At 35.7% G+C, this 18,233-nt stretch overlaps 1 long non-coding RNA gene across 1 annotated transcript in view; it reads left to right on the top strand.

The window, feature by feature from the left end:
• Positions 1-15,631, top strand: part of LOC120307348 — a 99,669-nt gene extending 84,038 nt beyond the window's left edge. Inside the window, exons 4-5 of the long non-coding RNA XR_005556496.1 lie at positions 13,834-13,981; positions 14,883-15,631. This is a non-coding gene — a long non-coding RNA (uncharacterized LOC120307348). The remainder of the gene's footprint in view (positions 1-13,833; positions 13,982-14,882) is intronic.
• The last annotated feature ends 2,602 nt before the right edge of the window (positions 15,632-18,233 follow it).

Below are 18,233 nucleotides of genomic sequence, written 5' to 3'. Positions count from 1 at the left end.
TGTTAATGAGTTATTTTTTAGGTATCTGAAATAGATTTTTTTAATCTTAATATAAGGAAGTAGAAATTTGCAGTATACCTAGATTGTATCTTCCCAAATCTGAGTCAATACTGTCTTTTTTTTTTTTTAATCTGTTTAAAGAGTGGTTTTCTATGGCATAAATGATAATATGTGGTAATAATTACAGCTAAAACCAGCTAAAACCAGTGAGTTTGATATATTAATTTCAATGAGACTTTTATCACTTACGTATATTAGGGCTCTGATTATTAAATTAAAGCTATTTTCTGAAACAAACTCCATGTTCACTGGTTCTCAAGTACATTTTAATCATCTATTGTATTATACATGTATTTGTTTTCAAGTCTTCTGTTTGTGTTTCTAAGCCTTCTTTTTAGATTCACCTTTAAATCAAACTTTATGTCCTTCAAATCAGTTCAGGTGATTTCCTAATTGATTCAGTTTTGTCAACCTTACTAACTGATATCTAAACTAAATAATATTTTCTATTATTAATATGTAGAATGTTATTGCAATTGACAAGACACAATGTAAATTAGCTTCAGAATATTTTGATTCAGCTATATTGAAGCAATAAGAAAAGCAACAATGTTAAAGACAGATATTCTTGCCAATAAAAAGTGTTAGTTATCTTTTTCTATTACCTGAATATATTTTTAAAAAGTACATTTTATTTATTTAACTGGATTAAAATAAAATAATACATGATTAATTAGTGAGCTAATTAAGATACTAAGAATGTTTTAATCAAATACATATAGACACACATAAACATATATGCTTCTTTAGTTGATACACATATATACATATATACATAAACATACGGGCCATAGAACCGGTGCCATTGGATCAGAGAGGTTGGGGGTTTTAGTCCATCCTCTTCATCGTCCCCAAAGCATCGGGGATGGAGAGCCATCCTAGATCTAAAGGGATTAAACTATCATCTTCCATACCGCAAATTCAAGATGCAAACACTCCAGTCCATCTTGGGAAGCATAAGAAGGGGGGACTTCCTGATCTCCATTGACCTCACGGAAGCATATCTTCACATCCCCATCTCTCTTACCCACCGCCGGTTTCTACGATTTGCCCACAAGGGACACCATTATATATATCCCCCCAATGAGTCTGATGCCGAGAGCACCATGCTGGAACTGACTTGGATGTTGGAGCAGGCATGGGTTGCAAGATCAACGGAGAAGAGGGGGAGGAAGTGTAGTGCCGACCCCCCTCCATGACACCACAAGCATGAGCCCCAGCACTCCCAGACAGAGTACGAACGTTGAGTTGGTGGCCAACCAGTTTGAACGGGGGGATTCCCCGATGGATGGGGGTAGATGGGTTAGTTTACGATGCACGGAACAACAGTGCGCAGTTGCCCGTGCGAGAAGGAGACATCTGGATGGACATGTGAGGAGGAGACATCTGGACGGATGTGTGAAAGAGATGGTGGGGGGAGGGAAAGGCAGTGTCAGTGATACGGGACTGATAATTATTGAGGAGGATAGTAAGGTGTAGAGTAAGAAGGATGATGGCACACCCCGACCAAAAATGGGTGGGTTTAATGATGAGGGGAAGGGAGAACTTCCTCCCTCGGCTTGTACACAGGGGGGCGAGGGAGGAGGGAGACCATCAGCATGTGAAGGGAAGGGGATTCTGCTCAGCCTCAGGACTAATGGAATAACACCCCCATCCCCGATGATGCTCCCATCGTAACTCATCCGGTTATTGATGTATTGGGAATGTATGCACACCTAGAGGGGACGACAACTTCTGCGAGTAACAGTAAAGTGGTACCTTTAAAATCTTCGCCACGTTACCGTACCAACCAGAGCTGTCTGAATAGAGTAGTGCTCCCGAAGAACGCACAGAGGACGAATACTTACAGCTGCTCCATCGCGAGGGTAGTCATGCGCTCCCAGAGAGCGGCGCAACAAACACAAGGGGGTGAGGGAGAGGCAATTGGATTGGGAGTTGCGCCAGACTGTACGGGTGCTATGCTAATTACAGACACCCTGGAGAACATCTGTTGCAATGGAACATCGTGGGCCCCAGACTCAATTGTGTGATACACTGGGAGCCATGGGGGGAAACAAGAGGATGGATGAGGTTAATTACAGGGATTGTGGAAATGCCAGAAGGGTGATAGGAACAAATGTGTTGGAACATGAGAGTCGATGCAGGATCCCCAGTGCGGAATATTGTGATAACGAAAGTATAAACGGTTACGGCGCATGCCCGAGAGGTAGAAGAAGGAAGTACCCCAAAGAGCACAAGAGGAAGAATCGATCCAATAATGTGAAGGATACTCCAACCTGGGGAAATACAGGACGTTCCCCCCCCCCGATTTGAGGACACAAGGGAACAGAGAGGTGGGTGGTGACATAAATGTAAGTAAAGGATGTAAAGATGAATCATCTGATGTTGTAAGTGAGGCAAGGATCGGCCGGCTGGGGCCCATCACGAGATCCATGAGCCAAGTGCAGGCGCAGCTGCATTTATAAGCAAGTTTCCTCATTGACTGGTTTACACCCTGACGATGATGGCAGATTCTGAGCCATCGAAAGCTTGGTTATATTTATTAAAACTTTGTTGTTTTATTTCCTGGTGATCATCCTTTTTATCTATCGAAATATGTATGTATGTATATATATACACATACATGCTAAAGCTAAGCTTTCGTCGGCCAACACCGCCGACATCATCAGAGCACAATACAAGATTGCTGGGAGTCCTTTTTATATTGCCAGACGGCTCTGCGCCCAGCTTCTCAATCTAGTCATCAGTCCATCCGTTTTCTCTACTTGGTTTGTTCTTAAAGGCCACATGTCTCTTGCTGTGTTGGTATCTTCCAAGGTTACTATTTTCTTTTTCCTGGGCTCAATCACTTTCTTTCTGCTAGCATACGCCAGTTGCTTTCGTTTGCTTGCACTTCCCCCTTTTTTGGTTTTATTCTAGGGTCCATCTGGTCTTCCTTAATGGGGTTGTGCACATGTGTGTTCAGGGGAGGGCGTATATTGAGTGGATCAGGGCGTCTATCAGGGTAGTCTCTGATTGATATGCTCCTACATGTGTTCTCCCATTCCGGAGCGCTGCCTTCTTTTGTAAACCTCTGTGGGTATATTGATCCACTTCTGGTTGTCCCCCCCATCTTAAGGTCCTTTACTACTCGATCGTTCATTGGGTTTTTCGATCCCCCTTCATCGTTTGCTAGTTCTTTTGCCCTTCTTGTGTGCAGGGTCCCGTGGCGTGGCTTTCCATCGTTTGCTCATGGATCTCTTTTTTATAGTTGTCAGTGGAGTGTCTTGTCCCTCCCCTCTTGTTAGCGGGGGTTGTGGTGCAGGTGCCCCATGGTTGTCATCCACCCATCCATGTCACTAAAGGAGGCCACCTACTCAAAGAAGCTTGGCTTTCTGATGGCGATTCTATCAATCGCCACATAGAACTTTGCATAGCATACCAAACGCTTAAGATATGGGAAAAACAACACCGTAGCTCACAACGAAGGCAATTTGCACACACCCCACAAGATCAGAGGGAAGAGGAGATGGAAGAGGTAGCTCATTTGTGCGATAATGAACTCACAACATATCCTACAAGGGGAACAGAGAAGAGACAAAAAACACCCCCCATAGACACCCCAAATATGCACATCCCAATCCACCCCACAACAAGGAGAAATAATGACGGATGCAAATGACACAGATGGCTGGAGGTTCATGGAAGAAGGCAGCACTCCGGAGTGGGAGAACACACGTAGAAGCATATCCATCAGAGACTACCCTGATAGACGCCCGGATCCACTCCATATACCTCCTCCCCTGAGCACACATGCGCACAACCCCATTAAGGAAGACCAGATGGACCCCGGAATAGAACCAAAAAAGGGGGAAAGTGCAAGCGAACGAAAGCAATTGGCATATGCTAGCAGAAAGAAAGTGATTGAGCCCAGGAAAAAGAAAATAATAATTTCGGAAGATACCAACACAGCAAGAGACGCATGCCCTTTAAGAACAAACCAAGTAGAGAAAACGGACGGATCGATGACTAGATCGAGAAGCCGAGTGCAGAGCCATCCGGCAATATAAAAAGGACTCCCAGTAATCTTGTATTGTGCTCTGACAGTGTTGGCCGATGAAAGCTTAGCTTTAGCTTTTGTATTAAACAGTTTTTGTTTTAATGTTATCCTAGTGCTCGGACTATTTTATTTCTATTATATGGATTTACCCAGGATTCGCATTTTTGGTATAATTAGGGATTATATATATATTATAGCAAAGTAAATATCAAATGTTTTGAAACAACACAAAACCATTTTACAGATTACTCATAGATGTTTACCAGTAACATCTATCGAAATAATAAAAGATATTAAATAAATTGCTCTTTTCCTTCTGTTGAATTTAGACCACCTGAAAATAGATGGTAGTAAGCAGAAATTGGGGCCATATTAAAATTGTGCTTTGTTGATAATATATGTCTTTTTACTATGATGGTTAACGTGCTTATACCCCCAAAAAAATCCATGTGGAAGACAGAGCTTCCTTTATTCAATATTATTTTTCCATTAATGATACTACTAATTTGTGGTATATATAGCACTCCAGAGGCAGCAACAGAAAGATCAACAAGCAACATGTTGGAAGGCATCTAAGAAGGCTCTGGATCATGTTGATCAATACCAATAAAATGTTATGTGCTGACTTTGAATCAGCCTTGATTTTCCTGTCTAACTTATTTCACAGTGTTTGAGAGGTTAGGAGAGGATTTGAGGTCTTCCTGATTAGATAGGCTTGTTGTTATAGAAAAGGCTGGTATATATTATTATGTATAATTAAAATGAGGCTGTATGTTACCTTAATTCTACTGCGTTAAAAAGAGTCAGAAGTCAATGCTTTTTTTTCCTCCTTTTCCCCTTTTGCACAACACTTCCCTTTTCCCTTATTCCCTCCCCTACTTTCCCACTATTTTCATCTTTCTTTGCATATTGTATTTTGATAAACTAATAAAAAAATTGTAATTGGAGAAAAAAAGATGACCAGGTAGATATTTGAGCATTTAGAAGAAAAGTAGCATGGATGGATTGGTGGGAGGAAGAGAATAATAAATAGCAAAATTTAATTAAATGCAAACTTATTTTTGTGTCAGAAATGCACATGCACAAAAAGAATTTAGAAGAGGGCTGGGCAACCTTTTAATGACCGGAGGCCATTCTCTATTACTGGAGAAGCTGAGGCAGCAACTGGGGAGGTGATGATGCTTCACGCCTTTGCCTGGAGCCTGTTTTAGGATTTTCCCAGGTGTGATGGGGAGGAGGTCTTTTTGTTGCTGCTGCTGCTATTTTTGACTTTGTTCAGGCTGTTGGAGGCTTAGGCTGCAGTTCTTAATTCCCACTTAAATTATTTATGGTGACATTCAGAAAAGCCCACTCCAGCAGCCCACTCCCCCACAAGAGTGATTTGCAACCCCATTTGCTGACTTCTTTATTTGATGTTATTGTTCCCCAGTGTGGTCTAATACTGTTGCATCTTTTAAGGCTTCTTTTCTTCCATGTGATCTAGAACTGCTTTGATAATTGAGATAGTTGACAAATTGATTAAATTAAATATAAATAAATGAGGAACGTATATTGCCCGTTTTGGCAACTGTACTGGTGAAATTGGGTGGCACAGTCAGAAGGAACTCTGGGGGATCATGCAAAAGATTTGGGTACCACATATGTCTTGTTTGCTGCATCAACCTCTATGCTTGAAGCATCAATATAAAACCAGGTGTTCTTAAATATACCACATGGATGATGGCAAACACTCTGAATTAGCACCAATTTCTGTCGTGTATAATTCCAGTTATTTAAAATCAACATCTTTAATCAGGGATTAAATCCATACTTGCAGGCAGTGTGGATCAGACTTATATTTAACAGGTTATGATTCTCAGCTGGGAGAAGATGTTCAACACAGGCTCTAAAAAGTATGTAGCAAAATATTCCAAACTTTTCATATGCTCAGGTTTATTTTCTGTTATCCAACAAGCCCAAATAACAAAAATAGTTTTATCTTTCTTTTTTTATTTTGTCTTCATTTTTTTTTCATTTTTGTTCCTCTCCCATCCTTCCTTTTTTTCCCCTTTCTTTTCTTAGAATACCTATAGAACTTCTTTTATTTTCTTAGAATATCTATAAAAGATACTGTTGAAAAAGTACCTGGTCTACACAATATGGTCCGTATCCTTCTTAGGTGAGCTGTGCATATGATCTTTATAATACAGCTAGAAAGAAATCCTTTCAGATCTTTTTTGCTGTATGTTAGATTGATTTTTCCTGGAACATAATGAAGAAGTTGGTTGACCTAATAAATGTGATGTTTATTAATAAGAAGATACTTGGCTGCAGACTGTAATGAATTTTGGAATTTCCTAGATCAAAATTTGATTGACAGATTAATATGGTCCTCTTAGAACACTAATTAATTTTAAAGCAGAAGGCAACAGTTTTTTCAGTAGCCTTTATTAAATGGGTGCATTTTACTATAACAACACAGTAGAAAAGTCCTGCAGCTGACTTCTCTTGTTCATTGTTTGTGTGTGGTGTCTCTAAAAACAAGTTCCACTGCAATTTTAGCAGGACTCTGGCATGTTCATTAATATAAGAGATAAATTCCTACATGGGCTTTGCGTTTTATGAGTACACGGCAGTAATGGTGTAATAAAGATTAATTATGGTACGTTATGGTGCCTAAAATGTGTACCTTCAAGCTGTTAAATGTGTGAAAGGAGATCCATTATGACAACAATGGGCATATTACTCTCAATAGGGATTATCATTATTTGCCTGTTAAATGAGTGCCCATATTATTACGATAAAGGTACTAAAAAAATCCATTTTAAACACTTGTTAAAATGGGATCTTTGCTTAGAAAGATGTTCTATGCCTGCCTTTTATAAGTACTAGTTTTGTGAGATGTTATGTTAACATAAAATTCAAGAAATGCTTGGATCAAACCCAGTGCTAAAAGTAACTTCTTAAGAAAAATTCCAAACGCCATGATCTAAATCTAATCTTTAAGACTATGTCAAATATAATTAAAAGCAAACAAACTGTGATACATTTATTTCAACATTATGCCACTTTGACATAACAAGCCGATTCTTGCAGAATTATGATCAAGCAGCAAGATAATCATACTAAAATTAATTTTTGAAGGAATGTTTCATAAAATGAGCAAATAGGTCCATTAAAAGGTTTAGTACACCCCCTACGTTGTCAATGTTTGCATAACATGTATTAAAGGGATTATTGATGCCTCATCTCCAAGAATCCTAAAAGTTGAAAGATTCTTTCCACTTTGAACATATCATCATCACCCATAACCAGGTTACTGTTTCTACTTCTGCAGAATTGTCTAGAACCTTGTCAAACATATCAGCCACTCACTAGTATAATGGCAGGGAGACTTTCCTGCATGGTCCAGGTTATCCTCAGAAGCCAAGTCTCATTCTGTTAATTAAGGTCCATAATATTGATGACCTCAGTATCGGTGCATTTTTATGGAGATAGGCCATAATTGTACAATAATTGTATAATTATATGTATACAATTGTATAATTATATAATAAGACTTCATCTTATTATGCTGAAAGTATTCTTCCTTTCAATGAGATGAAACTTCAGGAGAACATCACTGGACCTGATGACTAGATTCCACTTTGTTCTGGATTTCTTAATAGGCTGCTCCTAGATATTAGACATGATAAATAAATGGCTTCCAAACCTTACCTCTTCATCTTGTTATTCCTAAATTAATTTCTAGTAATTTATAAAGATAACAAAAGATCCTTAGCAATGTGAATAACTACTCTGGATAAAATGTAATGAACTATTGCATGGCTATGTCACATAGGCCATAAAAGTTGTAGGATGGTGCAGGGATCAATAGAAGGGAAAAAACTTTGCTAGAAGGCCTAGACTAGGGGTAGGCAACCTTGGCTCTTTTATGACTCATGGACTTCAACTCCCACAATTCTTGTCATGAGTCATAAAAGACCCAAGATTGCCTATCCCTGGCCTAGACCTTCCTAAGCAGCTGTTAAAAACCAACCATTGAAATCTGAAGCAATTTGCATTTTACTGAAAAGTGAGAATGGCCTTGTACCTAGAATTCAATGCAAAGCATGTTCCATATAAACAAATATGCCATGTTTTCTTGGCAGAGACTCACAGTTGGCCTCAAATGGTATGTCAAAATGTATTCTCAAAAATAACAAGCGAGTCTAGAACAAAAATGAATTGTATTTTATTTCAGTACCCCGGAAAAGAAATTAAAAGTGAATCCATTCTATAGATTATTATTCGTAATATGTGTAATAATTTTCTCTTTTTGAGATAAAGAGAGAAAAAGGGAGAGGGAGGGAGGGAGGGAAGGAGGGAGGGAAAGAGAGAGAGAGAGAGAGGTATAATGTAGTCCTACATTATATATTTATATAACATGGACAGTTTTCAATAGATGATAATCTAAAATCAGTTCTCTAGATGAGTTTCTCAAATAATTTCTTTAAAATTCTCAAGGCATAGATGCAAGGAGGAGGAAAAACTAAGTCGCAAAACATAATTCTATCATCATTACTTTAATGATTTTTTGTAAAGATATTTTCAAAATCAAAGAATCCCATACTAACCAAAGAATTTAGTTTTTGAAAATATTTCTTCAATATTTTTTTACAGAAAATGCAAGTACCAATTAATGAGGAAGAATTTAGTTTTTCAAATCTTGAGCTATTTCATCAAGCTTATTTATTGTCAAGTATTAAGTAGTGGAAGCCATCAATCATTGTACTTTTCCAATTTGGGTAACTTGGAATATGCATATATAGTACCTTTGGTTGGATGGATAGTATTAGGTTCTAATATCTCTCTAACATTTCTGGGAACAATTATATAAGTTAGAAATCTATGGAATGAAATGTTTAATAAAAACAGATTTAATCCTTTTTCCTGTGCTAACTTGACTTCATGGGGAAATCCAACATTAAAAATTGGGGGGGAAATGGTAATATGGAAAAATTGGTTGAAAACAAGGTTAATGACTTTAGACTAATTGATAGACGATGGGATCAATTTTTAACCTATGTTGTTATTAAGATAAATATCTGTCAGATGTAACTCAGTGGCAATATCCACAGCTACAACATTTATTAATGATATTGTTGGACCAGCAGCATTTTCAGTTTCTGAGATAATCAAAATACTAGAACCACTAGTTAACATATTTTAAAACTAAAAAGACTATTATTAGTTTTTATAGATATTTGTTATCAATAAATCAATTTGATATGCAAAAGTTAATAAAGAATTATAAATTCTAATATTGTCTAGACAATGAGAGTGTTTAAGTTCTATAATAAGAGTTAGTGGATCTTAAACTATGACTTATACAACAACTTTTTTTCTATTGTACTTTTTAAATTATTTTGTGTTTTTCTTTTTCTGTTATTGTTTTAAAAAGCAATTTTAAAAACCCATCATTTTTACAGTAGCTAGATTTGCTGGGCAGGGAAGCTGTCTGGAGCTCTATTTTCAGATTTTATTTTTATTTTTTTCATTTAAAATGTGTTGACCAGCAACATTCTATTAACCTGAAGAAAAGATTGCCTTCTTTATATTAAACTGCTGTTTTTGGCACTAGCTGTAAGTTAAAAAGCTTCATTATGCAAGGAGAGTGGATAAGGTTCTGCAGCAAACCATGGCAAGATTATAATGCTATCCACACTTCTGCATTTGACAGAAATGTTATCCTCTCAAAGCTGTTCTAATGGCTCACATTCATTTCACAGTGTGAACCTATTTAATAAAGTCATTCTGATTTATTTCATGTCTTTTTGTCTTTGGGAACAACTGGACCAAATCAAAACTAGCCTTACATACAGTATAAAGAGATCTTATCACATAAGGTTCTGGAAAGAAGGAAGGTGAACCAATCCAGATTTTAATTCTATTAATTATGAATTAAGGCAAATACAGTATACATGTCCCAAGATAATGATGAAAGATCAAATTTAGGCCCAAATTCGATCCTGCATTAATTATATACATTCTTTGGCATGCATGAAGAAGGATGTTACAGTTTTTATAGATACATTTTTAAAAGACCATGGTATTCACGCCAGGTTAAAAGAATATGAATTACACAAAAGAATGTATACATCAACCATTGCAACCATGATGCTTGATGGAGTGGGAGAATTATCATCAAACTAGGATAGACTTTGCAGATATGTACCTACTCTATTCCAATGATACATGTAGTCCATTTTCCCATAAACTACCAGAGCAGAGAGATTTGGAATTTAACATGAGATTCCCATATAAAGGGTTTTACATGATTTCCACCAACACCTCTCTTGGAATGGAGGAGAAATTTTTCTATTTTTACATATTGTATATGTGAATATTCATAATTATATGATTATCTCTCACATAGTAAACCAGTAATCCCACTAAAAGAAAAGCCAGAGGTGTGGAAACAATCCTCAATATGAAAAGAGAAAAGGAAAAATTGGCCTGCACTATAGGTCATCCAGATTAAGGCAACAGTTTAAATCTCATAAATAAATAATAATTGATTTTTCTGTTGTTGTTTTTTGCTAAAATGATGAATAAATGAAAAATCAAAAATTGAAATAGTAGTCTAAAACTACATAAAGCTGGGTAAATCAAAAGATAGAATAATGCCTAGAAATGTACATCAAATAAGGAATCTCAATGTCATTCTAATCAGTTATGCTTGTTCAGTAATTCAGTAGGGCGTTTTTGTTTTTTTAAGAAATTGTGTTATGTTGCTTCAATTCTATTACTTAACTATAAATTAAGCCCCAATTAATTCAATGGACTCTGTGAGTAAACCTGCATAGGACTGAAGTGAAGTCTTCTATGTGGATTTACAAGGAATTTGGTGAATCTCTTTGGACAATAAACATGGAGAACAAAATGTTATAAATTAATACAAAACAAATCACTGAAATCACAGAGAAAGGGAGATTTATTTCACACTCATTTTCAGGGAATTTACATATCGATACAGTATTTAAAGACAGGCATCTAGCCAAATCATGCTCTTGTTAATACTATTGGCTTCAAGATGTCATTTTTATGCCACCTCAAAAATTGTGCATGACAAACTGCGGAGAGTGACTGCATTAATAGACCCAGATAACTAGTCAAAACCACATGGGAAGGGAGAAGCCAAATGAAAGATGTATGTCCATGTTAATTTATCATTGTGCATTATCCTGCTTATATACAATTGGGACTGAAATCCTTTAGTTTGGTCTAAGGTTTAAAATAAACACTTAACAAATGAAAATGTCTTTGCATTTGGGAGGAAAAATACTTATTGTTAAATAAACTAAAGCAAAATAAATAAATAAATAAAAACGTACCATTTGCTAGTCAGAATGAAATGAGATTCTGCCTTGTAGTCTTTCTCAGCTGCGATTGAATAATGTGTCTCTGCCTCCTGTCAGACATATGATACTTTATCCCATAATAGACCAAACTATCTTCTCACCAGCTGAGCTCAGGGTCATTCCCAGGTCAAGCTGGTTAAAGATGGCTGTCAACTCATTGCCAGAGTCACAAATGCACTTTAAATCACCTTTATCTCACTTAAAATGTTGATGCTTTCCAGCGATGACTATAGCCATAATCATAACATTGAGATGCAATTTAGAAGAACATTTCATAGAACCTCTGAAATCCTAAGCTAAAGTCTGTTTATATAAAGTTCAGTATACCTCATGTTAGGGAAACTGCATAATAATATAAGTGACAGTATCAGTAACAAAACAGTTATAATACTTGCAGTATGTCAGAAAGAAGGTTGTGGGAGAGGGGGGGCAGAGAGATCCATTATAGTTTCTAGGTACATTATAAATGGCAAAGATGATTTTAAGAGGGAACAATGAGAGAAATGCATCTTTTTAAAGTGGAAAGTTAATTATTCTTCTGACAAACATATGCAGTGGAAAAAATTATGGGAAGAGAACACATTATTATATCAGTACTGTTTCACTGAATGTAATAAATTGTGATAAATTCTCCTTAGAACTGTGACTATTTCTTAATTATAACTTTATGCATGCTTTATTGATATGACATTTGTTTCACTTGTCATTCTTGTTAGCAGTGTTAATTTGACATTTATTTATTGTATATAAGAGCATTTAAGTTCCTGTAGACATTTTGAAATCCAATTTACTGAATTCCATGGATGCTGGCACAGAGTATAGTATTCACAAGAATTGCAATGGCTGTAGGAGCATCATTTGAAATAAACAGTCTGGCAAGATTTACATCAGATATATAAATTAACAACTCCTTATATTGATCTATAAGTTCTTATAGTCCTCACCAATACAACTAAAGAGCAAGGCTTATGACATCTGTAGTCCAAAGGACACGGGATTGCCAAATTACCAGATCCAGATCTAAAAAACAGAAAAATAAGTCCTGCAAGCCCCTAGGTTAAATCATTGTAACTTCCTTATCTGTCTACTTTATTTCTGCCAGTAAAGTATAATTCTATAATCCAACTTTTTTTAAAAAAAAATTGAACAAATACATTGATTTCAAGTGCAAGCCCAGAATAAGGAAAACTCCAGTACATGTCTTCTCTTGGCCAGTCATTGTCTTTTACTCTAGAGAGTTTTGTGATAATGAAGTTTAGATAAAGCCAGAGATTGCCTTTGAGCTACTTCAAAAAAAAGTGAGTTAAAAATTGTTCCAATCTAAATTTCTCTTGTAATTCATATTTCTTCTATGAGGTGTTTCCTAATATCTTTTGATTTTTGTTTTGGTTCTACTATTTACTTGTTCAATAAATTAACCCTTTTTCACTTGATAACTGCATTCTAAATCTTTTCAACAACAGTGGTTGTCCACACACATTAGAAAGATCATATTTAGACTACTGAAGATTCTTGGGCAAATACTGATATCATGTATAATTAGTTTTCATCTGGATCCAATCATTGGACCTATATAATTAGCAGCTTATATTTTTTGAATTTCTTTTAATCATTTCTGTATTGTATTCAAATGGTAGCAAAGAATATGGTGGCAAACATGAACACTGGTGAACTGCAAGAAAAAGAAGCCTCAGATACAGTCTAAGTCCATTCCAAGGTTCAGTAATAGCAAAGGAAGTATTGTATATTTTTTTAAAAAAATAGGCTCAGAGCCTAGTCCAATGTTCACAAATTTGGACAAGGCTGCTCAGTCCTTGTTTTCAGAATCTGAAAACAAAAACACAAAGAAGACTTTAACTGCCATTGTCTCCATTTTTGACTGTTTTTCATGCAACTGACATTAATTAGTTTATAGGAAGAAACTTCTTTATTCTCAAACATCTATTTCCTGAAGCTTTGCACTTCTCATGATTCAGGAAGAATGCTGTTCTCATTGCCTTGAAGGGAAAGAAGCCTTCAGGGAAAGAAGCCTGTCTTTGAGGTCTTTTACTATTTTTGATGCTTCAGGAGAAATATTATTCTACAGCTCCACTGGCTCTTCTTTCAGTCTGTTCTCCCCCTCCCCCACCCCGCTACATCTTCCTCTAAAAAGGATTCATCTGATGAAGTCATAATACTGTACCTCAACCTGGTTGTAAACTTTTCTTTCCTCCCCAAAAATGTATAGCACCCCTGCCCCATGATTAATAATGGGACCCCTCTGAGCTATTCATTTTCTCTCCTTTATGTTAATTCCTCTGCTTATTGTTTATACTGACATAACCTTGCCTCTTGGTTTCCTGTCCTTCACAGGGTTGACATCAACTTCCATTCAATTCTCATCATGCTTTCCATTACAAAAGATGATCCAAGAAAACTTGTATAGTTCTGTCACTGCTCAAATGCTTCATGCCACCACATTAGCTCCACTCAGTAGTGGTAGGACTTCAATACAGCCCAGGTACAGTTACATATAGAATGCTTTTTCTTGATGTGTTATATTTTCATGAATGCATGTAGAAAGGAGTGCTGAATGATATCTATTTATTTATTATTTATTCATTCATTCAATTTCTATGGACACCCATTCAGCCAATGACTCTGAGCAGCTTACAGTTTGAAAAAGAAATACATTATGTGTATATGTATGTGTATATATATATATATGTGTGTGTGTGTGTGTGTGTGTGTGTGTGTGTGTATTTTACAAACAAACAAACACGAACACCAGGAAAGATTAAAAATGTTTAATCTAATGCCAAGCTTCGTCGGCAGTTGGCCAACAAATAATATGACTATACCCAGGATTCGTGTTTTTAACGAAATTAGTTTTATACATACATATATATATATATATATATATATATATATATATATATATATATATATATATATATATAAAACCATTACAAATACTAAAAACATTTTAAAACAATAAAAACATCCAAGATAAATATACATAGCACCCCAAATAATTGGCTAGTTAGCAATTCAGTGAGGAAACCAGGCCCTTAACACATTCAGCACCCCAAGCACTGGAAAATAGCCAGGTTATCAAGGCCTTTAAAAAGGCTAACAGGGTTAGGGACATTCTAATCTCTGAAGGGTGGATGTTCCATGGAGCAGGGGCCACTATAGAAAAAGTCCAACTTTTCAGCCCTACCAGCCAACACACTTTGATTGACAAGATCTGCAGCATGCCCATTCTGCTCTGTCTAGTTGGATAGTAGACACTCTTCTCGATGGCTTTACCCTAATGTATTTGTTTATTTGTTTGTTTTTATCTCACATTTATTTCTTTATAAGTAACTCAAGGCAATAAATATACCTAATACTCCTTCCTCCTCCTATTTTCCCTACAGCAACAAACCTATGAGGTAAGCTGAGAATGACTGGCCCAGAGTCACTCAGTCAGCTTTCATACCTAAAGAGGGACTAGAACTCACAGATTCCTGGTTTCCAACTGGCGCCTTAACCACTAGACAGAGGCTCTTAGATTTCTTTATACAGACCTTTGCCTCAGATGTCAACACTAATGGGTGGATAACAGACTTGGATTCCTCAGGGAGTGACTTATCCTTGCAGTCCACCTTTACATGCCTTTGCATTTCATACTTATCTTTTCCTTATAGAAGAATATCACTGTAAAGATTGAAATAGTAATGCATAGTTTCCTAAAAGAAATCAGAATAATTGAATGGAAGAGGTTGTGACAGGGGCTGCTGTTTCTGAAAGAACAAAAATCACAGATTAATTTCAGCAGGCACTTCTTATATTCTATTAAAGCTTAGCAAATATTGCTACCTTCTCTACAAATGAATTAGTCTTCAGCAATTTTGAATACTGCCTCAAGATGTGAACTATATGCATTTAACAGGAAGCTCCACCAAGTCAATGGTTCTTTTTTCCCCCCTTGCAATAAAAATGGATGAAATGTTAGTCTCATCTTGACATGTCTAGCTAGAAAGGTTATTAGCATTGTTATTAGCAATGAGTCCTTCACAAAATAGAGTGTAGATGGTTATATCTTAAAATGCAATACTATTTGGTTTTTCCAATACTGCATGCTTATGCCACAATTAAAAATCAGATTTTTTTAAAGACATTGGTATAAAATATATCTACATAAGTATAACAATTTTTTAAAAAAACTTCAAATAATGATATAGTATTTGTAACCTTTTTTATTTCTAATAAATCTCTAAAATTAATTTTAAGAATACATATTATATCAAACTAATGACTTCTATCCTTTGAAATGTATGATTTCTTTTTGTAATAATCAATATATAAACTCCCATCTCAGACAAAATTATTTCAGATCTAACTCTTTTCTAATGCACTTATATTGAAATTTCTCAATAATAGCTAAAATGAATGAAAAAATATATTGCATGTACATAATGACAGTATACTTTAGTCAAATGAACTAAAAAACTGGATTCATCAACCACTGTATAAAGTAGGAGGTCTTCAAGAAGCTTCAAGTTAACTCAGTAACATTATTTTTGCTATTGTATGTTATATATGTTCAGGGGTCTGTTAATTAAATAAGCAGAAACAGCAGCAACAGCAACAAAGGGATGGACTACCTTAGTTGTATGACATTTGCTCTGGAGTTCATCTTTCTGATCTCTTTGTAGAAGCCTGTCAGCTCTCATTCCGCTATCTGGATCTCTATATCTAGATCATGACCTCCGCCTGTAAAATATATCCCTAGGGTTTCTGCCCCAAACAGAAATCAAGCCTGTAATCTGTTAACATACCTAGAAAGTGTTTCTTTTTTATTCTGAAATCCCCAAAGATGCAAAAGTATAGTCTCCATGGAGACAAATCAAGATGTAGTACCCTGGAATGGCAATGGTATGCTATAAAATGGCAGGTCCATGTCCAGCTCTGTTAATAATATATTAGCTAGCTTTCCCTAAGGTACACATACATTTACACAAAAAGACTTTCTAGTCACAGATGATTACAGGTGCTTACATAGTGACACTGCACAAGGTAGACTTTTCAGACAACACTTGCTAAGTTCTTGTTAGATTAATTTGGGAAGGGAAAGTTGTCATAAACTCCAAGCTTTTGAATCTGCTATTGATTACATTTGTATCATGAGGAGGAGGAGGAGGAGGAATGTGCAGTATCACTGTGGATAGAAGTTCTGTCTAATATTGATTAAATATACTAATATTGATTAAATATATTTATATCTAAGAGGTTTATTATCTAGTTCAGATATAAAAAAATGTGTTGTATACATGCATTCAACATGTATGTGAAAGAGAAAATATTTTCTTTTCTCCTGTAATTTTATAAATTAAAATTTTCTCCTGCCCTTTTAAGGAAACCCTGCAAAATTAGGGTCTGCTTATGCAGGTTCTAAACGTTTTGCAGTATAAAGTTCCATGAAAGGCTAGCTTTTGATATTTTGGAATTTGGGGTGACAATCATGAACCTGGAATTTATGCGTTGGAAATTTTCCCATACTCATAATGCCCAGTTGTCTGAAATACTTCTTTTCCTTTACCAATAGCAATAACACCCAGCAATTGCCATTGTTAACCTAGTCCTACATGCATGTTTGGAAACATGCATTTACATTTTTTTCTGCATTTTTCTAAGTATTTTCAGTTTAATGGAAATGTCTTTTTCTTTCCTCCAAAAGACAAGAAACTTCTAACTGCACATTTTATAGTTGCCTTAGTTCTTATTGTCCAAGAGGTTCATGGAAATATTATGTTTCTCATCATACAATCATCTCATTTCTCTATGTTTCAGCTGAAAGTCAAGAGAAAATGTAACTAGGAAATTCTCCCCATGAGCTTACTTACATCAGGCAACAGGAATAATCAGTAAAATAATAAAAAGATAGAATGATAAAAACCTAAAGACAATAGTAACAACAGTGCCTTTCACCATTCCACAACAATCATACACACACAGTGTTTTTCTTAGTGGAAGAATCTTACATTTTTTATTTCCTTATCAGGAAGCATTAGAATTTATTAGAAATAAACAAACCATTAGAAATAAAATCTAGAGCTTATTGATAAGGAGATAAAAAATGTGAAATTCCTACACAAGGAAAGACAGTAATTGTGAATTTATGTGAGAATTTACTGCACTTTACTTTCACATAATAGGTATATATGACTGAAGCTAAAGAAAATCAAAATTAATCTATGAATGCATAATTTGGAGACACTGTTCTGTCTCATATTCAATGGGTAGGCACTTGTCTGCTAGGAAATATTTTGTGAATGACTTATTTTTATTCCTTTATTTCTGTCATATTCATATATGTCATCCAAGGGCTATTAATAATATTTAGATTTTTGCTGTATCCCAGGGTGTTGTTTCAATTAATGCCTGATTTTTTTATCCCAGAAGTATATCTATCTGTAAAGTTTCAAAGGTCAAATTTGTCTTCTTAACAAAAGAAACAATATTTTACCACGAACTATTAATTCCAGTCATATAGTAGATGACAATGAATGATCTTGGGCCAGTCACTCTCTCTCAGCCCAACCCACCTCAAAGGTTTGCTGTTGTGGGAAAAATAGGAGGAGGAAGGAATATTAGGTGTATTTGCTGTCTTGGGTAATTTATTTTTAAAGGTGGGAGATAGATAGGTAGGTAGGCAGGCAGGCAGGAAGGCAGGCAGGCAGAATAAATAAATAAATATCTCTGCTATTCAAATTCAGGATCAGCTT

The sequence above is a fragment of the Crotalus tigris genome, unplaced genomic scaffold (assembly GCF_016545835.1).
Source record: "Crotalus tigris isolate CLP2741 ecotype Arizona unplaced genomic scaffold, ASM1654583v1 scf7180000017774.6281472, whole genome shotgun sequence".
In the NCBI taxonomy this organism is placed as follows: Eukaryota; Metazoa; Chordata; class Lepidosauria; order Squamata; family Viperidae; genus Crotalus; species Crotalus tigris.
The sequence above is the reverse complement of the archived record's forward strand: the minus strand, read 5'-3'. Positions and strand labels throughout refer to the sequence as shown.